Genomic DNA, 12,821 nt, shown 5'->3' with positions numbered 1-12,821 from the left:
AGTAGATTGGGTCGTAGTTCTCCACTGGGGGCAGCACAAGACTGGTGACCAGTGCAAAGGTGGCATGAGATGATAATCACAGATGCTAGTGTGGACATTTGCCTCCTCCTGGTGCCATAAGGCTACCATTATAAAATAAGTGTCGCACCTGAACTAATTTAAGATCTTAATAAGGTGTATAAACATGACATATTTACATTAACATTGTTTTCCCATAAAATAACAGCAACCAGTTAATGGTCTAAAAACAATCAGTGAGGGGCGCCTGGGTGGCTCAGTGGGTTAAAGCCTCTGCCTTCGGCTCAGGTCATGATCCCAGGGTCCTGGGATCGAGCCCCACATCAGGCTCTCTGCTCAGCAGGGAGCCTGCTTCTCCCTCTCTCTCTGCCTGCCTCTCTGCCTACTTGTGATCTCTCTCTCTGTCAAATAAATAAATAAAATCTTTTAAAAAATAAATAAAAACAATCAGTTAATGGTAAAAATAGGAAGTGAAAACTGATAAAATACTTAGGAATATCTTTTAATTAAATTTATATCTTCTTTAATTAAAGAAACCTGTAACATTTCACAGTAAGCTGTAAATGATGAATAGTGATTATTGAGAAGACTGGTCAAAATGCATATTACTGTCACATCAAATTGTAGATTTAACATAGTTGAAGTCAATTTGCTTTTTTAAAGATTTATTTATTTGACAGAGAGAGAGAGATTCACAAGCAGGGGAAGGGGCGGCAGAAGGAGAGCAAGAAGCAGGCTCCCTGAGGAGGAGAGATGCCAACGTGGGGCTCCATCCCAGGACACTGGGATCATGACCTGAGCTGCAGGCAGACAGTTAACAAACTGGGACACCCAGGAACCCCAAAGTTAATTTTTGATGAGTTATTTATACTATAATTCTTTAATTTATTTGGAAGAATAAGCAAGTTAATATAATAAAATAGATAAGAGCTGGGATTGACTCCAAATTGCTAAAGTTTTAATAATTCTATAAAATACACTTAAATCTGGATAGAAAAATAGAACTAAATTGTGTCTTAGGAAGAGACACATTTTATATAAAAATTAAATTTTATGATTAGAATTATACAACAGTAGAGGTTGTTGGACAAGGGACAGAATAGTCAATAAAACCTGTTAGAAAATTACTTGGTGCACTAGAATTTTTACAGTTTGTAAGCATCAAAAACTAAATTCAAACTCATATAAAGAAAAATAAGAATTACTGGTTTATATAATAGAAGGTACAGGGCGCACTATAAGTATGTCTGAATCCAGGAGTTAAAGTTAAGCCATCAAGACACTGTCCCTTTCTATTTTATTGGTTCTCCTTTTCTTTGTGAAGCCTTTATTCTCATTTGGGTCGCCCAACCACATATGAGCACAAATATGACTATTGGCAGCTTCAGGCCCACCTCTGACCAGTAGAGAAACCCCGGAAGTGGAAGGTAACTTATTCTCCATAGTATTGCACAGAAATATCTGGTTGACTTTCACTGGACTGGTCCACATGCTAGGTTGCAATGCCTACGTCACTCACCTCACTTCATCTCATCAAACAGGCATTTTATCATCTTACAGCATCACAAGAAGAAGGCTGAGTACAATACAATAAGCTATTTTGTGCACACAAAAGAATTGCATTCATATAACTTTTATTATAGTATATTGTTATGATTCTATTTTATTATTAGTTATTATTGTTGATCTCTGGCTGTGCTAAATTTATAAGTTAAACTTCATCATAGGTTATGATAAACATTTCCTATACTTTTGTATGTATAGGGAAAAAACATAGTTTTATATAAAGTTTGGTACTATCTGTGGTTTCGGGCATCTCCTGGGGTCTTGAAACCTATTCCTTGTGGATAAGGGGGTATAGCTATATTTAAACTATATTTAAAACTAGTGAGAAACATTCCAACATTCTAGGGGAGGAGACTAATATAAAGAAAATAAATGCGTAAAGTAAATGACACACTGGATACTGATAAATGCCAGGGATAATAATAAAGGAGGAGATGGGGCACTGAGAAAGTGAAATTTGAATGAAAGTCTAAACTAATTGAAGGGACAAAACATAATCACAGTGGGAGGAAGAACATTTCAGGCAGAATTGCAAGTGAATTGCTTATATGCCTGGCACATTTGAAGATCGTAAACAGAAAAAGTTTGTAATAATGAAAAAAATGAGAAACTAGTTTTTAAAATGTAGTGAAGAGAATAGGGCATATAGTTGTGCGCATATACCAATATGTATAGGAAAAGCCCAGCTGGAAAAACATAAAATGGTTAAAAGTAAGATTAAGGGTGATTTTTGTTCAATTTTCACTTTTCTGTGACTTTATTTTTTTCTAACAGCCTTAAGTTCCTCTCACACTAGAATTTGCATTTTTAAAACTCATTGGGCTAGAATGGATTGAGCAGCTGGAAGAACTGTACAATTATAAAATGTGGAAAATAAACCACACATCTGATATTAAATACCAAAATTTCCACCTAAAACCATGCCAAGTTCTTAGTCTTGTACAACAAGCGATGAAAAAAGTCCTATCAATAAAATATATTTTATTCTTTTCCCAGAAGAATTGCTCAGCCAACAAATACCCAGACAAGAAACTTACTGTCTCACAGTGAGAACATCAGCCTTACGCTTAATTTAATTTATGACTTCATAGCAACTCACCAAATTTGAGATAATGTCTTCACATTCCTTATTAGTTTAGTGAAGTATCTAAAAAGGCACAGTTGAAGCCTTAGCAGATGGCAAGCTTCAGTCCCTGAAATGGTATTACAGTTCTTTCTTTGCTGGGAGTTGACAGATGGGTCTCATCAGATGGGTATCATCACATACCTCCAGGGCAGAGAATAAGTGCACAGAGATTTCAAGGGGACAAATGTGCTTAAAGAGCACGTGCTGGTTCTGCCAGCTAAATCAATAAGGGACAACTGATAGTTGGAACTATCAAGTCATGTTGGATCTGGAAATTGCTCTTAACCTTTGCCTTCATTTGCAGACTGCCAACTCTGGAAAGAAACATCCAAAATCTAAGTGGATCAGATGGGATGCTGCACAATGGCATTCTGATTAGGCTGTATTTTTTATGAATGGCCTATCAGGGTTGTTAGATTTTAAGCTGAATTGCCATCTCTTCATATTGTATCTCCAGCACATTACCTAGAACATAGTAGGTGAAACACGTGTGGTGAGACTTGTTCTTTCATATGTTGGATGCCTTCCAGCCCACAGAGATAGCTATACATGCTGAGCACTCTAAAAGGTCAGCAGCACATTTAACAGAAGCTTTACCTTCAGTTTTATGTAGAGCTAGGATTAGACTCAGATAATGTCTTTGCCCTCAGTCATGCAAATTTGTTAACTCATGGGATTACATCATCATCGCAGGTTCTTGTGATTCAGCTAAGTGTCCACTTGCATATATGTAGTAGACATTTTCTCCTAGTTCTGTTTATTCCTTATTATAATTGGTGATGTTTTAATTATTTTTGCTCATTTTATATATCAGGGTAACATCAGTTGCCATAACCAACAGTTATTAGTATTTTTTAAAGGTTTTTTTTTTTTTTTTTACATAAGATTTTATTTTTATTTATTTGACAGAGAGAGAGACAGTGAGAGAAGGAACACAAGCAGCAGGTTGTGGGAGAGGAAGAAGCAGGCTTCCCGCTGAGCAGAGAGCTGGATGTGGGGCTCGATTCCAGGACCCTGGGATCATGACCTGAATTGAAGGCAGATGCTTAATGACTGAGCTACCCAAGAGCCCCTTCTTTGTCATATTTAACCATTTTTAGCTTAAAGTCTATTTTGTCTCATATAAATGTAACTAATCTTCCATCCTTTTGATTGCCATTCACTTGAAAGGTCTTCTTCCATTCTTTCACTCTCAGTCCATGGGTCCTTTAAGCTAATGTGAACATCTTGTCTGCAGCATCACTGCTGTTCAATAGTACTGGAGTCCTAGACAGAGCAATCAGGCAAGAAAAAGAAATAAAGGCATCCAAATTGGAAAGGAAAAAGCAAAACTCTCTCTGCTTGCAAATGACATGATTTTACATATAGAAAATCCTGAAGACTTCCTCAAATACTGTCAGAACTAATAAATTCAGTAAAATTATAAGATACAAAATCAATATGCAAAAACCAGTTGTTTTTCTATACACTGACAATGAATTATCTAAAAAAGTAATAGAAGATAATTCCATTTACAATACCATTGAAAAAATAAAATACTTAAGAATAAAGTAAATCAAGGAAGTATAAAATCTGCACACTGAAAACTGTAAGACACAAACAAATGGAAAGATATCTGATGTTCATGGTTTGGAAGAATTCGTATTGTTAAAATATCTATACTATTCAAAGCCATCTATATATTTTATGCAATCCCTGTCAAATTCCAATGGTGGGGTTTTTTTTTACATAAATAGAAAAAAAATCATAAAATTTATATAGAACCTAAAAAAAGACTGTATAGCTAAAGCATCTTGAGAAAAAAAAAAAGCTGAAGTATCACACTTTCCAATTTCAAACTATATTAAAAGCCATGTGTGTGTATGTGTGTGTATACATATATATGTATGTGTGCATATACAGCACTGTAGCTATATATAATATATATATGTAGTACTGACCTACAGACACATAAAATAGTGGAAAGGAATCTAGCACCCAGAAATAAACTCATGCATATGTACTCAACTAATATTTAACATGAGAGCCAAGGATATTCCAAAGAGAAAAGAGTTTCTATTCAATACATGGTGTTGTGAAAACTGGATATTTGCATGTAAAAGAATAAGACTGTACCTCCCATTTTACACCACTCACAAAAGTTGATTTGAAATGATTGAAGACTTACATGTAAATCTTAGGTAAAACTCCTAGGAAAAAACAGAGGGAAAAAGCACCTTGGCATGGATCTTGGTGATGATTTTATGGGTACGATACCAAATCAAAAGCAACAAAAACAAAAATCAGCAAGCAGCAATCAGATGCTATTAAACTAAAAAGCTTCTATACAACAAAAGAAATAGTCAATAAAATGACAAAATCTATGTGATGGGAGAGCCTACTTGAAAACTACATATTGACAAGGAGTTTATATCCAAAGTATATAAGTAACTCATATAATTCAATAGCAAAATAATAACAACAACAACTATAATAATGAAATGAATAACAATCAGGCAAAAAACTGAAAATACATTTTTCCAATGTATTTTTCAGGTACATGAAAAGTTACTCGATGTCACTAATCATCATGAAAATGCAAATCAAAACTACAATGATATTATCACCTATACCGGTCAAAATGGTTTTTATCAAAAAGAGATAACAAAAGCTAGAGAGGAAATGGAATAAAAAGAATCCTTGTACACTGTTGGTGGTAATGTAAATTGGTACAGCCATTATGGAAAACAATACAGAGATTACTTAAAAATTAAAAGTAGAACTACAATATGATCCAGAAATTCTACTTCTATGTTATATATCCAAAGGAATAAAATCATTGTACCCAAGACATGGAAGCAATTTTTAATGTCTATCCTAGATGAAAAGATAAAGAAAATTTGATATATAAGCAATGGAATATTATTCAACCATAAAAATAGAAGAAACCTTTGGATTTGCAACAATGTCTATGCCATCATAGTTGAAGAGTTTCACACCACTGATTCAGAAATGGACAGATCCAGGAGGCAGAAAATCAGTAAGAACATAGTTGATCTCAACAACACCATCAATTAACTGGATATAATTGACATCTAAAGACTATTTTATCCAACACCAGGAATAGGGACTCTGGATGATTATGATGTGCCAATGCAGGTTTATTAGTTATAACAAATAGACTGCTCACGTGGGGGATGTTGATAATGGGGGAGACTATGCATGTGTGGGACAAGGAAGGATAGGAAAAATCTCTGTAGCTTCCTCTCAACTTTGCTATGAAACTAAAATTGCTCTAAAAAATGTCTTTCAAGTAAAAGAATTTCTAATACAAGGATGCTTATTACCAAGTTATTTGTAAAGAAATTGTAAAACAGCCTAAAAGTCCCCAATGAGAGATTGTTTAAATAAATTGAACATCAAGCAGGTACCATATGGAACACTATGCTTTGGGATCAGACAAACCATAGTACAAATATTGAATGTTTACTATACAGCCTTGTACAACTTACTTTCATTCTCTAAATTTCAGTAACAATAGGAGACTTACCTTGTAGATTGATGTGTGAAAAGTGCTATTAAAATACACCTAGTACAATGCCAACCAGCTAAAACTTTCTTAAGAAATATTAGCTAATTATGAATATGTTGCAAAAATTCAAAATTTATTTGGTATTTTGAGCAAATGTTCATGGTCATAATAAATGAATCATCTAATTCCAAGAGAATTGCTCCTCATTTATATTTTTAAAATATGACTTCTTCCTCTGTTTCCCTCTCTCTCTCTCTCTTCCTCTTTTTTGTATTCACCAAAATTTTAGGAGTGTATATTTGGATTGTGGAATTATGAATGATATTTGTCTTCTGTGTGAGTTTGCTGCAATGAGGATATATTGCTTTTATGAAAAAAGGAGAGAAGATAATATACCAAGTGTGCCTATGATGAAGTCTGCTCTATCTAGTTCAAGTTTAGGAAATAATATATTACCAGGCAGTGCAATTGCAAAAGGCCAGGGTCCACTCAGGGACTGGAAGTTCCCAGATGCAGAGAATGAAGCAGAGAGCCTGTTAGCACAAAGAGAACAATTCTGAAAGAAGGCTTGCATTTTGGAGGACACAGTATAACACTTAATGGTAGGGAAGAGTTAAAACCATTGAACTCCCTGCCTCCCGGTCTTCACAGAGATTCACAGGTCAGCATATTATAGACTTCCTTCTCTTCTTTCAGACATTTCTGTCAGTCGTGTCAGACCTGGACTGCTTTCCATTCAGCAGTGATACTTCTAACTTATTCCACTTCTCTACACCTTCCATAACTCATCTGTGAAATGGAGATAGTGAATGTATCATCACATAAGTTGGTTTTGAGTATAGTGCCTGCTATAGTAAACAATAAGTATCATTAGTATTAACATTCATCTCTTTTTTATTATAAGGAGGAAATATTTATTTGCTCCACTTATCCTCGGAATAAGACAAAGGGAAACATGAAATTAAATTTCCTCAGTAAATATGACACTAACTAGGGAACTGGATATAATTTGTTTGTTTAAGAAATAAACAATTGCAACCTGGCAATTACTCTCCAAAAAAAAAAAAAAAAAAAAGAAAGAAAGAAAGAAAAAGAAAAGAAAAATCTATCCTATTTGGTAAGGCAGAATTCACTTTCTGGACAAAATGAGTAAAGACTTGGAGTGCTGCTGTCTTACCTTAAACTTACATTTAATTGGTGGAGTTCAACAGGTGTTCTAGAGTTCACTTAAAAGTTAAGCCCTAATCTTAACATTCATTTATTCAATAAGTGCTATTATATATCTGATACTTTTCTAGATACAAGGAACACAAAAATGAGTAACATAGGAGGATCTCTTTGAGAAGAAACACTTGTCTGGTTGAAGCAAAATGTATAGACAAATTATTTAATGCAATGGTACATAGAATACTTGAATAATGCCCAAGATACAGAAATAGCAGAACGATTGATAGATCATCTGGAACTGATAGAATTTAAGGATAATTTCTTAGAAAAGATGACACCTGAGATAAATTTTAAAGAATGAACAGATGTTTGCAGGGTGACTGGAGATAGGAGGGAGAACATTTCAGGATATAATGATATAAAAAGTGTCATGAGAGTATGAAATTAAATGAAGCATTTGGAAAATCAGCAAACTTTGGGAATAACTAGAGTGTCAGAGTAGGGGGTGTTGGAAGATGTGATGAGAGACTGGCAAGCCCTGATGAATTCAAATCCTGAATTCTGTGCTGAAGTTTTAAAATTCACCACAATAGTAAAGTGCAGTTATTGACATTTTAAAGTTTGGGGCAATATGGTCACATCTGCATTTTAAATAAATACTTTCTCAAGTATGGAGGATGTTTCAAGTTCACTTTAGGTAAATGTATCATTTAGATTATCTGCATATAAGTGACTGGCATCGCTACTTAAAGGATGTGTGACTTTGGTCAGTTTAATCTCTGTTCTGGTTTCCTTGGTTATAAAATGAAGAAGGTGGGGCACCTGGGTGGCTCAGTGGGTTAAAGCCTCTGCCTTCAGCTCAGGTCATGAGCTCAGGGTCCTGGGATCAAGCCCCATATCACCCACCCCCTGGGGGGGTGATCCCAGGACCCTGAGCTGGGGGGGTGATCCCAGATCCCCCCTACTCTGACACTCTCACTCTCACTGCTGAGCAGAGAGCCTGCTTCCTCCTCTCTCTCTCTCTGCCTGCCTCCCTGCCTACTTGTGATCTCTGTCTGTCAAATAAATAAATAAAATCTTTTAAAAAAATGAAGAAGGAATTAGATACCATCTCAGAAAGTAAGAATAAAAGTGAAATGGGTTAGTCTATCCACCAAGAAGATCTAACAATTGTAAATATTTATGCCCCCAATATGGGAGCAGTCGACTACATAACACAACTGTTAATCAAGATAAGGAGTCATATTGATATGAATACATTAATATTAGGGGATCTTAACATGCCACTCTCAATAATAAACAGATCATCCAAGCAGAAAATCAACAAAAAAACAAGAGCATTGAATGACACATTGGACTAGATGGGCCTCATAGATATATACAGAACATTTAACTATACAACAACAGAATAGTCATTCTTCACAAGTGCACATGGAACTTTCTCCAGAATAGACCACATACTGGGTCACAAATCAGGACTCAACAGATAACAAAAGACTGAGATTATTCCCTGCATATTCTCAGACCACAATGCTTTGAAACTGGAACTCAACCACAAGAAAAAGTTTGGAAGGAATTCAAACACCTGGAAGCTAAAGACCTCCTTGCTTAAGAATGGATCAACCAAGAATCAAAGAAGAACTTAAACAATTCATGGAAACCAATGAGAATGAAGACACATTGGTCCAAAACCTATGGGATATAGCAAAGGCAGTCCTAAGGGGGGAAATACATAACCATCCAAGCCTCCCTCAAAAAAATTGAAAAATCCAGAATACATCAGCTCTCTTTACACCTTAAAGAACTGGAGAATCAACAACAAATTAAGCCAACCCCATGCACAGAAGGGAAATAATCAAAATTAGAGCAGAGATCAATAAGATAGAAACTAGAGGTACAGTAAAACACATCAACAAAACTAGAAGCTGGTTTTTTGAAAGAATCAATAAGATTGATAAACCACTGGCCAAACTAATTCAAAAGAAAAGAGAGAAGATCCAAATTAATAAAATTATGACTGAAAAGGGAGAGATCACAACTAACACCAAGGAAATAGAAACAATCATCAGAAATTATTATCAACAGTTATATGCCAACAGTTATATGCCAATAAGTTAAGCAACTTAGATGAAATGGATGCATTCCTGGAAACCTATGAACTTCCAAAACTGAATCAGGAAGAAATTGACAACCTGAATAGACCAATACCTAGTAATGAGATTGAAGCAGAGATCAAAAACTTCCCAAAAAACAAGAGCACAGGACCTGATGGATTCCCTGGGGAATTCTACCAAACATTCAAAGAAAAAATAATACCTATTCTCCTGAAGATGTTTCCAAAAAATAGAAGCAGCAGGAAAACTTCCAAACTCTTTTAATGAAGCCAACATTACCCTGAGCTCCAAACCAGGCAAAGACCCCACCAAAAAGGAGAATTTTAGACCAATATCCTGATGAGTATGGTTGCTAAGATTCTCAACAAGATCTTAGCTAACAGGATCCAACAGTACATTAAAAAGATTATCCACCATGACCAGGTGGGATTTATCCGTGGGATGCAAGGGTGGTTCAACATTCACAAATTAGCCAATGTGATAGAACAAATCAATAAGAGAAGAGAGAAGAACCACACAGTCCTCTCAATTGATGCAGAAAAAGCATTTGACAAGATATAGCATCTGTTCCTGATTAAAACGATTCAAAGTACAGGGATAGAGGGAACATTCCTCAACTTCATAAAAGCTATCTATGAAAAATGCACGGCGAATATCATCCTCAATGGGGAAAAGCTGACAGCCTTCCCTTTGAGATCAGGAACACAACAAGGATGCTCACTCTCACCACTCATGTTCAACATAGTACTAGAAGTCCTAGCAACGACAACAAAAAGAAATAAAAGGTATTCAAATTGGCAAAGAAGAAGTCAAAGTCTCTCTCTTCACAGATGACATCATACTTTATATGGAAAACCCAAAAGACTCCACCCCCAAACTACTAGAACTCATAGAGCAATCCAGTAATGTGTCAGGATACAAAATCAATGTACAGAAATCAGTTGCTTTCTCATACACTAAAAATGAAAATACAGAAAGGGAAATTAGAGAATCGATTCCATTTACTATAGCACCAAGAACCATAAGATACCTGGGAATAAACCTAATCAAAGAGGTAAAGGATCTGTACTCGAGGAACTACAGAACACTCATGAAAGAAACTAAAGAAGACACAAAAAGATGGAAGACCATTCCATGTTCATGAATCAGAAAAATAAGCATTGTTAAAATGTCTATGTGGCCTAGAGCCATCTATATTTTCAATGCCATCCCGATTAAAATTCCACCGGCATTTTTCAAAGAGCTGGAACAAGCAATCCTAAAATTTGTATGGAACCAGAAGAGACCCCGAATTGCTAAGGAAATGTTGAAAAAGAAAAAACTGGGGGCATCACGTTACCTGATTTCAAGCTTTACTACAAAGCTGTGATCACCAAGACAGCATGGTACTGGCACAAAAACAGACACATAGACCAGTGGAACAGAGTAGAGAGCCCAGATATGGACCCTCAACTTTACGGTCAATTAATCTTTGACAAAGCAGGAAAAAATATATAGTGGAAAAAAGACAGTCTCTTCAATAAATGGTGCTGGGAAAATTGGACATGTATGTGTAGAAGAATGAAACTCAACCATTCTCTTACACCATACACAATGATAAACTCAAAATGGATAAAAGACCTCAATGCGAGGCAGAAATCTATCAAAATCCTAGAGGAGAACATAGGCAGTAACCTCTTCAACATTGGCCCAGCAACTTCTTTCAAGATATGTCTCCAAAGGCAAAGGAAACAAAAGTGAAAATGAACTTTGGGACTTCATCAAGATCAAAATCTTCTGCACAGCAAAGGAAACCGGCAACAAAACAAAGAGGCAACCCATGAAATGGGAGAAGATATTTGCAAATGACACTGCAGACAAAGAGCTGATGTCCAAGATCTATAAAGAACTCCTCAAACTCAACACACACAAAACAAATAATCACGTCAAAAAATGGGCAGAAGACATGAACAGACACTTCTCCAAAGAAGCATACAAATGGCTAATAGACACATGAAAAAGTGTTCATCATCATTAGCTATCAGGGAGATTTAAATCAAAACCACACTCAGATACCACCTTAGACCACTTAGAATGGCAAAAATTAACAAGACATTAAACAAGTGTTGGAGAGGATGTGGAGAAAGGGGAAACCCCCTTACACTGTCGGTGGGAATGCAATTTGGTGCAGCCACTTCGGAAGACAGTATCGATATTCCTTAAGAAATTAAAAATAGAGCTTCCCTATGACCCTGCAATTGCACTATTGGGTATTTACCCCAAAGATACAGATGTAGTGAAAAGAAAGGCCACCTGTATCCCAATGTTCATAGCAGCAATGGCCATAGTCGCCAAACTGTGGAAAGAACCAAGATGCCCTTCAATGGATGAATGGATAAAGAAGGTATGGTCCCTATATACAATGGAGTATTATGCCTCCATCAGAAAGGATGAATACCCAACTTTTGTACCAACATGGACAGGACTGGAAGAGATTATGCTAAGTGAAATAAGTCAAGCAGAGAGAGCCAATTATCATATAGTTTTGCTTACTTGTGGAGCATAAGGAATAACATAGAGGACGTGGGAAATGAAGAGGAGAAGGGAGTTGGAGCAAATTGGAGGGGGAGACAAACCATGAGAGATTGTGGACTCTGAGAAACAAACTGAGGGTTTTGGAAGGGAGGGAGGTGGGGGGCAGGGTGATTACCCTATTGAAAATAGGTGGTGGGTATTATGGAGGGCATTTATTGCATGGAGCACTGGGTATGGTGCATAAACAAACAATTCTGGACCACTGAAAAGAAATTTAAAAAATTTTTTTAAAAGCAAAATGGGTTAGTGTGTGTAAAGTGCTTAGAGTAGTACCTGGCATATAGTAGAGACTCTATAAATGGCAACTAACTAAATAATTAAAGTAAATTTTTTTCTTTAAATATCCACAATTTGGTGGGGGGGAAGCAAACACCACAATGAAGATAAGAATAAAGGAATAATTATTGGAGTAACCATCTTCCTATATAGTCATGAAATATAGTCATGAAAATTCTAGAGTGAATAGTATTACACATTCCACGGTTTTATTTCCTCACCAACTGTGTAAACTTTGCATTTGGCAAGGAGGTATGAAAAAGTTCTGAAAACTCTTCTGTAGAAACATAGACAATTTTTTAATCAGAGTTTGACATTCACACTCATTCATGTGCGTGCCAGAGTGCAGTTTCACCTTTACGTAAACACCAATTATTGTTTGCTCAACAGCTTGGGAACCATCAGGTAGAAGAACAAAGGGCACATTTCAGGCTCAGAGAAACATGAAAAGGGTAAATGAACTTTGTAT

The sequence above is a fragment of the Lontra canadensis genome, unplaced genomic scaffold (genome assembly GCF_010015895.1).
Source record: "Lontra canadensis isolate GAN:19392208 unplaced genomic scaffold, GSC_riverotter_1.0 scaffold17, whole genome shotgun sequence".
Lineage (NCBI taxonomy): Eukaryota > Metazoa > Chordata > Mammalia > Carnivora > Mustelidae > Lontra > Lontra canadensis.
The sequence above is the reverse complement of the archived record's forward strand: the minus strand, read 5'-3'. Positions refer to the sequence as shown.